Genomic DNA, 12827 nt, shown 5'->3' on the forward strand with positions numbered 1-12827 from the left:
GGCCCAGAACTACAAACGCTTATTCACTTAGTAGTAGATGTATGCAGAATTAGACCCTAAGTAGGTTGGATCAAATCCCAACATTCTCGTTCTATTCTCTTGCTTTTTCTCTCCATCACCAGTTAATAAGCATCTACAACTGTATTTGGAAACCATAAAAATCTAGATGTTGAGAAAAACAGTGTAAGAAGCTCTGTCTTAGCTTTTCCTACATGACGACAGCAGGAAATGACACAGCTTTGTCATCATTCATCACGTAGTCCTTTGGTAAAACATTCTAAGTGGGCATGACGCTGTGGACATGCACAATAGGGGAAACAGTGCTAAGAAAACATGTCCCTGACACAGAGCTCATACTCTATAAACACAAATAAAAGTCATGTAGTGCAATGCAATATGCAAAACAAGCAGTTATTCTAGCTGGACTGCTTTATGGAGTTGGACTAACAAACAAAGCTCACACTATACTTACAAGTTACGTTCTTTGACTAGTTTCAGAGTGGTAGCCGTGTTAGTCTGTATCAGCAAAAAGAACGAGGAGTACTTGTGGCACGTTAGAGACTAACAAATTTATTTGAGCATAAGTTTTCATGGGCTAAAACCCACTTCATCGTTTTAGCAATCCTGACAAGTGCAATCCTGACAAGTGCCATCCTCCAGAATGAGCTATTGTGGCAGTTGTTAAAGTCTGATCCCATTTCCTAGAAGACAAAACAAAAGACACACACAAACGGGAAGAGAAAAGAACAGCAAAGATAGAAAATGCAACTTCTGCCTCTGGTGTTGACTTTCACTTGCAGCGTCACTGCAGTAAAATCACAGGCCCAGCACACAATCTAATCAGCTACTATGAGACCTGGCAAATTTGTACCAGTGTCAGGCTCTCGGGGGCAATGCATTAGCTGCCTTTCTTCTCTCCCTTTTGCATCTTTTCCCATCAACATTTATCCTAATAGGCTATTGTGCCATTTTATAAACTTTCACTCACCTTTTTGCAGTTGATCTCACAATTAGGGTAAATTTGTAGTCCTGCAATCCTGACAAGTGCCATTCTCCAGAATGAGCTATTGTAAATCTCATGACCCCTGTGTGTCCACACTTTTCTCTCAAACATGCAGGGTGAAAAAGAGGCTGGATCATAGGCAGAGTCTGAAAGTATCTGAGGAGACACGGACTTAATGTGATCTTGATCCTTCTATGGAGGTGCTCAGCTCTGTGCTCAGCTCTTATGACTTATTCCAACTACTACGTAGCAGTAAATTGGCATCCACACACCAGTGCTCTCACTAATGTAGTGCACTTCATGTCCTGCTGATCACTTTTTTAACATTGTGCTTATACATGTAACTCTGTACGCTTGCACTGTGAAACAATCAAGCAAGCCCTATTGCTTATTTTTTCTTACTACCATACTCCCTACTTTATGAACCATCAAACAACAATTTGCCCCTCCAAAGAAAATTCAGTTAGAAAACATCACCATTAAGGACCTGCAGTTACTCAGAACCAAAGGTGCAGAGAACTCCTCTTCATGTAATGACTTTGACTGATAGCTGGAGCAGCTTTGACAGGTGCTGGTAGACAGCCTCATGTGCATTACTTAACTGGCTGGTGGAAGCAGTTATGGATGCGGATGAGCGGTAGGTGGGGAAGTATGCCTGGAAAGATGAGAGATCACAGCGGAGCACCCAGAAAGAAATTCACAACAATGTTCAGGATGTTACGGATTGGAAGTAACTGTGATTATAACAAGAAGGGAAATTCCCAACTAACGTGATAAACCTGGAGTGATGCCTTGGTCCTACATCCCACCTTTGGGCTTGATCTTGTGCCAGTGAAGTCAATGGAAACTTTACCATTGTCTTCAGTGGATGCAGCTACTGAGGCCTTCTTCTGAAAATGACCACAAGTGCTCAGCTTCTGTATATTTGCAGCCATATCTGTGTGTTTTGGAAGTTGACAATAGTAATCGCAGTGATGGACACTCCTGTAATCACCTGTTTGAATGATCATAGTGTTTGGTGCCCCGCTGTGCTGACCTATGGCATTTAAAAAGACAATATGCAAAGGCTACACTGCAGATAGAAGGAAGTCCATTCACCTTGTTATTTATTTGTATTATGTCAGACTAGAAGGCCCAACTCAGATCACGGCCCCATTATGCTAGCCACTATACTAATGCATAGCAAGAGACTAGTCCTGCCCTGAAGAGCTTCCAATATAAATAGACAAGATAAAGTTATTGCACTTGTGGCTAAGACACTAGGCCAGGACTCAGGAGATTTGGATTTGGTTCCCGGCTGTGCCGCAGGCACCTTGTGTGACCTTGAGCAAGTGACTTAACTACTTTGTGCCTCAGTTCCTCATTTGGAAAAGGAGCGCAAGTGTGGAGGATGTCTCCTTTAAACCTGATTCAAAGCCCATTGATATCAATGGCATTTTTTGTCATTACCATCCGCGTCTTATTATCCCTTATGGATCTCCGGAGTCCCAGTCCAGTGTTTTGGCCACAAGTATCTCCATTCTCCCATTGACACTTTTTGTTAGACAATAAAAATGGTCTGGTATCCATATTATTGACTGTAGTTATTGACACTGCTACATTTTCTGGGGTCGTACCAAATGTGAATCTAGCGTTGTAAACATTTCCCTAAAGCACAGGAGCATAACGTGTATTGTGCTAATAGTACTGCAAATCTCCCCCTGCCCCCGAAGGGCTATACTGAGCTCATCTTGAAAACTACATATGCAAAGAAATATTCAGCAATGTAGTTGCAGAATTTAGGCTTTTTGTTAGCAACAGATGTGCAGTTTTTCCAAGGCTTCTGGACAGAACCATGTGTAATAAATAGGTTCTTGTTAGATTATTAATTACTGAGACATCAGGTGGTCAATCCCAATTTGGTTTATTCAGATCAAGTTGCCCTGACTACAGACATGACAGCAAGTTACAGAGAGGAATAACGTAGCAACCTCTGGGGCCACCAGGCTATCTGCTTGCATTGGGCCAAGGGGTGATTCACAATCTACAAGTCTTTTATAGCTCCCCCTCTTGTTTATTACATATTACAATTTGCAGCCAACTGCATAACTTATTATAGTCCAATTACTATCAATTGTCTACCTTGTAGTTAATTGTCTAGACAATTATTTAATACACTCCAGATTTCCAGCATACAAAAGGGCACGACACTTTTGGCCAACAGAGACAACAAAACTTCGTAATTACTTATTTTCCCTTTTCCAGTTTTATGCTTTTGTGAGACTTACTCCTTGTGACATTACGCCCCATATTTTTCATAGAAATATTGTTATGATATGAATATGGCATAACTAAGATATGTTTGAAGTGAGCTGTAGCTCACGAAAGCTTATGCTCAAATAAATTGGTTAGTCTATAAGGTGCCACTAATACTCCTTTTCTTTTTGCAAATACAGACTAACACGGCTGCTACTCTGAAACCTGTTTTATGCAAGATGGGTCATGTGAGGTATCATTGGAAAGGTTATGATTTACTGAATGTGATTATCCAATGTGTATGCATGTATCTTTTCTGTATCTGAAGTTAGAAATATTGACTATGTAATAATTACAACTGTGTTTTCACCGGGGGAATGCCTACCAGACAGTATGCAAACAGTCTGGATGGGCCATTAGAAAGGACAATAGGACTTTGAAAATGCTAATTTCCCTCCTGCCTGAGAAGTTTCCTGGGATGCTGCTTTAGCACTGCCGGGTCAGGTGATCATGTCACCTGGTACTGGACATCATTTTGGGCTTCTAGTGTTTTTCCATTAAGAGGGGGTGAGGGTCAAACTGGGGGGAGAAAAGGACTCCCGCCATATGTAAATCCTATTTAAGGCTGGGGAGTGAGTTAATCTTGGCTCTTCTGCACTGCCTTCCCACCCAAGAAGGAAGACTGCTGAAAACACCTGAAGAAACAAAGGAATTTAGCTGGGGGGTGGGGCAGGGCCTGAGCCCAGGTGAGAAAGGTCAACCTGTGAAGGGTATACCTGGAGATTTAAGCTGCAAGCAGTGCAGTTTACCTTCAAGAAACTCTGCAACCTGCATTAAACAACATTTAGGGTGAGAAATTACTATTAGTAGCCAATTTCTTGAATGTAATAAGCTTATTTTGCGTGTTTGGTTTTATTTGCTAGGTGATCTGTTTTGGTCTGTTTGCTATTCCTTATAATCACTTCAAACCTACCTTTTGTAGTTAATAAACTTATTTTTTGTTTATTCTAAAACCCAGTTTGTGCAATTCATAACGGGAGGGAGCTGTGCATATCTTCCTCCACATTGAGAGAGGGGGCAAATTTCATGAGCTTATGCTGTATAGATCTCTATACAGTGCAAGACAATATAATTTTGGGTTTACACTCCAGAAGGTGTGTGCACCTGAGTGCTGGGCAATTTCCTGAGCTGAGTCTTCCCACACAGAGCTGATTGCAGACTCTGTGTGATTCTAGAACTGGTTGTGTTCCTACCTGTGTGTGTGTTTGTGCAGCAGGACAGGGTAAGGGAGCCCAAGCTGGTGGAACAGACCCCAATACATCAGGTGGCACCCCAGAAGGGAGGGTCCAACTCGTCACACTCCTTTCTTGTGGTTTTGATTACAATCTTATTCAAGTTATTAAAGTAGAGTTAGAGCTGATTACAAGCATTTATGTTTAACCTGCTGAAAACCAAGTCTGCGAAAATAGGTCATGACCTTTACATATATTTTTTCACTTCATAAAAATGTTATCAAGCAGATTTTACTTTGCTTATTATATTTATTAGCCTAACTTTGCAAAGTTTCAAGGGAGTCTTGATTAACAATTCTTTACCATAACTTAGAGCTTCAGGCCTATATGTTAACATATGCAAAAGATTCACAACACTAGCATACCTGGCAACAACAAAATATTTTTCTTTGTTTTCCAAAAGGTGAAAAGGATGAGATCTTGTCATTCTTGTTGTTTTGTTTCCCACAAACCTGAAAGGTGATTTTTGTCAAAAATACAAAAAGGTTCATGAATTTTAAGTCAGGAAGGGACCGTTATGATCATCTAGTCTGATCTCCTGCATAACATAGGCCAGGCCACAGATAATGGTAATGGCAAATCTTCATCCTGTGATGAGGATTTCTAGTTAATTACAAGGGGTGATTTTGCAATGGGGTTTTGCTACAAACAATTGGGTTAATTGATAGGAAAAGTAATTTGACTCCTTTGAAAAAATTAATCCTGGCAGATGTTCACAAAAAGTGAAAACATGGACAAATTATTAAGGATGAATACAAAAAAATAGGGCAAACATGTAGGGACAAAGTCAGAAAGGCTGAGGCACAAAATGAGTTACACCTAGCATGAGACATAAAAGGCAACAAGAACAGGTTCTATAAATATATTAGGAGCAAAAGAAAGATGAAGGAAAGTATAAGTCTTCTGCTTAGTGGGGAAGGAGAGCTAATAATAGTTGACATCAAGAAGGCTGAGATGTTTAGTAGCTTTTTTTTCAGTCTTAACTCAAGAGGTTAATGGTGATCAGATACTCCACGCAATTAATACTAACAAGGGGTAAGGAACGCAAGCCAAAACAGGGAAAGAACGGTTAAAGAATATTTAGATAAATTAGATGTATTCATGTCAGCAGGGCATGGTGAACTTCAAGCTATGGTACTTAAGGAACTAGCTCAGAACAGTTAACAGTTATCTTTGCAAACTCATGGAGAATGGCTGAGGCCCCAGAGGACTAGAGATGGTTAAACAAAATACCTCTCTTTAAAAAAGGGGAACAAAGAGGACCCAGAGAATTATACGCTAGTCATATCCAAGTTAGGCTGTGGAAAGATACTGGAACAAATTATTAAGCAACCAGTTTGTAAGCACCTAGAGGATAACATTGTAAGTAACAGCCAACATGGATTTCTCATGAACAAATCATGCAAAATCAAACTAATTTCCTTCTTTGACCTGGGTACTGGCTTAGTGGAGAAGCAGTAGACATGATATATCTTGATTTTTAGTAAGTTTTTTTTGGCACAGTCCCACATGACATTCTCATAAGCAAACTAGGGAAATGTGGTCTAGATTAAATTACACTAACGTCATTGCTAAACTGGTTGAAAGACCATAGAATAGTCATCCATGGTTTGCTGTCAAACTGAATGCAATATATTTAGCTCTGCAGGGGTCTGTCATGGGTCAATATTTTCATTAATGACTCAGATAAAGTAATGGAGAGTATGCTTATAGAATTTGTGAATGACACCACACAGGGTGGGGTTGCTAGCCCTTAGGAGAACAGGATTAGAATTCAAAATGACCTTGACAAATTGAAAATTGGTCTGAAATCAACAAGATGAAATTCAATAAAGACAAGTGCAAAGGAAGAAAAAATCAAATGCACAAAATGAGTAGTAACTGGTGAGGGGGTCGTACTGCTGAAAACGATCTGGGGTTTATAGTGGATCACAAATTGACTATGAGTTAACAATATGAAGCAGCTGTGACAAAGGCTAATATTCTGGGGTGTATTAACAGAAGTGTTGTATGTAAGACACAGGAGGTAATTTTCCTGGTCTTCTTGGTACTGGTGAGGCCTCAACTGGACTACTGTGTCCAGTTCTTGGTGTCACATTTTAAGAAAGATGTGGACAAATTGGAGACCGTCCAGAGGACAGGAACAAAATGATAAAAGGTTTAGAAAACCTAGCCTATGAGGAAAGGTTAAAATAAAACAGGTCACGTTTGGTCTTTAGAAAAGAAGACTGGGGGAGGGGGGAAGACCCCAAAACAGTTTTCAAATATGCTAAGGGATGCTATAAAGAGGACAGGGACCAATTGTTCTTCAGGCCCAGTAATGGTAGGACAAAAAGTAATGAGTTTACTGTGCAGCAAGGGAATTTAGGTTCAATATTAGGAAAAATTCTCATTATAAGGATAGTTAAGCTCTGGAATAGGCTTCCTATGGAAGCTGTGGAAAGTCCAACATGCAGGTTTTTAAGAACAGGTTAGACTAACACCTGTCAGGGATGGTTTAGACAACTTGGTCCTACCTTAGCACAGGGAGCTGGACTGGATGACCTCTCAAGGTTCCTTCCAACCCTACATTTCTATGACTCTGTGTTGTGTGTCATCTCATCTTAGTTCTTTGTGGGTTTGGGAGTCATCCAAGCAGACCACAAAAACAATACCTTGTGACTTAGGCGACCAATCACACTGAGCAAATAGTTGAATTCCAAAGTGCAAATGACTTCAAGTCTGTCGGTTGAAATATGTTTGAAAACATGTCATCCAATCACTCCAAATACAATACTCCGAGCTGTCAGGGAAGATCTGGAACTGTATAAGAATCTCTGGGGTCCTGATCCTTTTTATCTCAGATCTGCTTGATGCTTCATGCAGGGGAAGCTTAAGCCAAAAGGCTGAGATCTCCAGTCCCAGACCTCATCTTTTGGCAAGCCAGATGGTATTTCAAAGGGGCCTAAGACAGTTAGGCACCCAGTTCCAATTGACTTAATCTATCCGTGCCTGGGTTTCCCATCTGTGTACTGGGATAAGAGTACTTCTCTCTCCCAGCATCTGTCTGTTATTTAGCTGTAGGCTCCTTGGTGCAGGGTCTGTCTCTTGTGTTTGGTCAGGGCCTAGCACAATGAGTATATCTCATGCCATTATTTCTCTGACACTGCAGGGGCACTGGTGCACATTGGTCCCTCCTGTTCTCTCCTTGTGGCATGTAATAGTTTAGATTTCTGTGGGCTTGTAATACTTTGGTCTGATTTTGGGTATTGGGTTTAGTGTGTTGGTGGCCTGTGATGTACAGGAGGTCAGACTGAATGAACTGGTGGTCCCTTCTGATCTTAAACTCTATGACTTATCTCAGTTGGGGTCTGTAGATGCTGCTGTAATACAAATAATGGTGGTAGGTACATCCATCCCTAACCAATCAGTTCTTTCCTAAAGCTATGAAAAATGACTCAGCTTTAACTTCATGCTCCTAAAGCTTCTTATCTTCTAATACAATAATAGAACCACTAACCTCTCTGTATCTGCCCTGTTACTTAATTAAATACCACTACAGTAGTGTGTGTGTGTGATGTGTTTAAACTACCCTGGGCTTAATATTCTCCCTCCCCACCCAACACACCAAAAACAAAAAAAATTAAAAGTGGAATTGATCAAAGCCAGCTGGGTAATCAGTGCAAGGACATATCAAAACCTCTGTTTGATTGAGGTTATGTCCAGCAGCTGTGAGTAGATTTACATGTGAACAAGAAATCACAAATGATATCCTTCTCAGGGATGGTATAGCATGGCCCAGTAATTGCCTATGAAACATTTTGTAGGTGATATTAACCCCCAAAGTCTTTTATTATCTGACAAGTGATACTTTTTAGCAGGTAGTCTATTTAAATTGAGTCAGCATCACTAAAACTTAGGAATCAGCATCTGTAAAACATGCTCTCAAGGGAGTTTTCATCACTAACTAAGAGAGCAGCAGTAACAGGTCAAGTACTAAGTTCCCTGGTCTCCTACTAACAAGCATCTGGTTGCATTCGTGGCAGCAACAAATCCCAGTGTAACTGTTCTGCCATCCCAGTGTTTTTATGTGCCCTTGATGGCTAAACCTCAGAGCTGGGAGAGATTCACACATCCCTGGGGCCTGAGCCAAAGACCACTGAAGTCCATGAGAGTCTTTCCATTTACCTCAATGGCACTATCCTTTCACTCTTCTTGGTGGAAAACTTGACAAGTTAACTGTATATCAAGGGTTCATTCAGGGCTAATGAGAGAGGGGGCAATTGTATTCGGGTCTTGAACTCAGGAACCGCTCCCAAAATGTCTGTGACTGGGGTGAACTGGGACAGGGTGGGGGCCCAAATTTCTCTCAACGGGCCAAGGTCTATTTTAAAGGCCTCGTTAGTAAGCAGAAGGACTGGACAAGTCATTACTGAAGGCACTGGAGGATTCCATGCCTATTTTTGTTATTCTCTTTGTGTTCCCATCAATGCAGGATTCATTTTCTTGCATGACATCTTGCGGAGAAAATTAGAGAGAGAATGGACCGCATATGCCTGAGGTTAGTTGTGACAGGATTCCCAGGGTGCAACCTGGGACTGTGGGACCACTGTGCCCCTTAACTCTCCAGCCTGGGCTGTCTCTCACAATGCTTTGCTAGTGACAAGCAGCAAACCCCTCCAGGAGCTGTTATCACTCAGCACAACCACATATGGAGCCCCACGCCCAGCTAGATTGCATGAATGCTCCCAGAGCCACTCATGAATCACACCGAGAATGGCACCAGCCAAATCCCCCCAGCTCCCAGCCTTGTACCTCAGGAATATACCATCTGGCACTGTTCAAGACCCTTTCTTGAGCAATGCAAGTTTATTAATTGGTTCATCACTTCATCAGTGGAAAGTGGATATACAACAGCCATTGTAAACCTGAGTAGATTTACCAAGCACTTCAGGCAAACTCACTGGTAAAGGCAAATAGTAAAACAAGTTTATTGATTACTAGGGCTGTTGATTAATTGCAGTAAAATTAAGCAATTCACTAAAAAAAATAGTGATAAAAATTAATTGTGATTAATTGCAGTTTTAATTGAGCTGTTAAACAATAGAATACCAACTGAAATTTGTTAAAAAATTTTGGATGTTTTTCTACATTTTCAATTATATTGTTTTCAATTACAACACAGACTACAAAGTGTACACTGCTCATTTTATATTATTTTTATTACAAATATTTGCATTCTTAAAATGATAAACAAAAGAAATAATATTTTTCAGTTCATCTCATATATGTACTGTAGTGCAATCTGTTTATTGTGAAAGTGTAACTTACAAATGTAGATTTTTTTTGTTACATAACTGCACTCAAAAAACAAACAATGTAAAACTTTAGAGCCTACAAGTCCACTCAGTCCTACTTCTTGTTCAGCCAATCACTAAGAGAAATAAGTTTGTTTAGATTTACGGGAGATAATGTTGCCCACTTCTTATTTACAATGTCACTTGAAAGTGAGAACAGGCATTCACATGACACTTGCCGGCATTGCAAGGTATTTATGTGTCAGATGTGGTAAACATTCATATGCCCCTTCATGGTTCTGCCACCATTCCAGAGGAATCATAGAATCATAGAATCATAGAATATCAGGGTTGGAAGGGACCCCAGAAGGTCATCTAGTCCAACCCCCTGCTTGAAGCAGGACCAATTCCCAGTTAAATCATCCCAGCCAGGGCTTTGTCAAGCCTGACCTTAAAAACCTCTAAGGAAGGAGATTCTACCACCTCCCTAGGTAACGCATTCCAGTGTTTCACCACCCTCTTAGTGAAAAAGTTTTTCCTAATATCCAATCTAAACCTCTCCCACTGCAACTTGAGACCATTACTCCTCGTTCTGTCATCTGCTACCATTGAGAACAGTCTAGAGCCATCCTCTTTGGAACCCCCTTTCAGGTAGTTGAAAGCAGCTATCAAATCCCCCCTCATTCTTCTCTTCTGCAGGCTAAACAATCCGAGCTCCCTCAGCCTCTCCTCATAACTCATGTGTTCCAGACCCCTAATCATTTTTGTTGCCCTTCGCTGGACTCTCTCCAATCTATCCACATCCTTCCTGTAGTGTGGGGCCCAAAACTGGACACAGTACTCCAGATGAGGCCTCACCAATGTCGAATAGAGGGGAACGATCACGTCCCTCGATCTGCTCGCTATGCCCCTACTTATACATCCCAAAATGCCATTGGCCTTCTTGGCAACAATGGCGCACTGCTGACTCATATCCAGCTTCTCGTCCACTGTCACCCCTAGGTCCTTTTCCGCAGAACTGCTGCCTAGCCATTCGGTCCCTATTCTGTAGCTGTGCATTGGGTTCTTCCGTCCTAAGTGCAGGACCCTGCACTTATCCTTATTGAACCTCATAAGATTCCTTTTGGCCCAATCCTCCAATTTGTCTAGGTCCTTCTGTATCCTATCCCTCCCCTCCAGCGTATCTACCTCTCCTCCCAGTTTAGTATCATCTGCAAATTTGCTGAGAGTGCAATCCACACCATCCTCCAGATCATTTATGAAGATATTGAACAAAACTGGCCCCAGGACCGACTCTTGGGGCACTCCACTTGATACCAGCTGCCAACTAGACATGGAGCCATTGATCACTACCCGTTGAGCCCGACAATCTAGCCAGCTTTCTACCCATCTTATAGTGCATTCATCCAGCCCATACTTCCTTAACTTGCTGACAAGAATACTGTGGGAGACCGTGTCAAAAGCTTGCTAAAGTCAAGAAACATGTTTCCATGCTGAGGACGCTCATAAAAAAAACCAATGCATTAATTAAATTTGTGTCTGAACTCCTTGGGGAGAACTGTATGTCCCCGGCTCTGTTTTACCGGCATTCTGCCATATATTTCATGTTATAGCAGTCTCGGATGATGACCCAGCACATGTTGTTTGATTTACGAACACTGTCACTGCAGATCTGACAAAAGGCAAAGAAGATACCAATGTGAGATTTCTAAAGATAGCTACAGCACTCGACTCATGATGTGTGGAGCATGCTTTCAGAAGTCTTAAAATAGCAACACTCCAACGCGGAGTGGCATTTGACTCAGATAAAGAAAATGAACATGTGTCAGTCCGCACTGCTTTGGATTGTTATCGAGCAGAACCCATCATCAGTATGTCCCCTGGAATATTGGTTGAAATATGAAGGGACATATGGATCTTTAGTGCATCTGGCACGTAAAATATCTTGTGGCGCCGGCTACAACAGTGCCATGCGAACTTCTGTTCCCACTTTTAGGTGGCATTGTAAACAAAAAACAGTCAGCATTAGCTTCTGCAAATGTAAACAAACTTGTCTGTCTGAGCAATTGGCTGAACAAGAAATAGTAGTGAGTGGACTTGTAGGCTCTAAAGTTTTATATTGTTTTATTTTAGAATGCAGTTATTTTTTGTACATAATTCTACATTTGCAAGTTCAACTTTCATGATAAAGAGATTGCACTACAGTACTTGTATTAAGTGAATTGAAAAATACTGTTTCTTTTATTTTTACAATGCACATATTTATAATCAAAAATAAAGTGAGCACTGTACACTTTGTATTCTGTGTTGTAATTGAAATCAATATATTTGAAAATGTAGAAAACATCCAAAAATATCTAAATAAATGGTATTCTATTATTGTTTAACAGTGCAATTAATCACGACTAATTTTTTTTAATCGCTTGACAGCCCTAATATATATTATACGCTGATGAGTAATACTGTGGGTACGGACATGGAAGCTAATTCTTTGTTAATTTGTCTCACTCCATGTGCTGTGATAGAAGCTGGAATATTTTAGTATTACTTGTAGTAGGTCGTTAATATTGATCTTTTTCTCAATGTTGTTTTTCTTCAGCTCATCTGTTTCAGTAGCAATTGTCATGTGACACTAGGTGAAGGATGATCATTTTCAGCTCTTTATCTGATGTTTATAAGGTATACAAAGAGAAGGTCATGTATGACTATGTTGTAGAGAAGAAGCATGACATAGTGTCTTCACTGAAGTGCCATAGCGGCTGCAGCATTTTAAGTGACGACAAGCCCTCAGAATGGCAGATTTTTGGCTGTGTTCCAGCCTCTGTAAGCCTCTTCCATGGCATAAGGCGGCTGAAAGTAGCCAGATGCTCCCGCAGCAGTGAGGGGTTCTCCAGCCAGCATATTGCCAGAGCAGCAGTTTAAGGGCATGCTGAGCAGGCTGGGGAATGACTAGAGTGCTCTGTGGTCTGATTATTTGGGCTAGCGAATGGTCCTTTCAGGACAACTTTAGCCCAGCAGCTC

This window comes from Lepidochelys kempii, chromosome 7 (assembly GCF_965140265.1).
Source record: "Lepidochelys kempii isolate rLepKem1 chromosome 7, rLepKem1.hap2, whole genome shotgun sequence".
Lineage (NCBI taxonomy): Eukaryota > Metazoa > Chordata > Testudines > Cheloniidae > Lepidochelys > Lepidochelys kempii.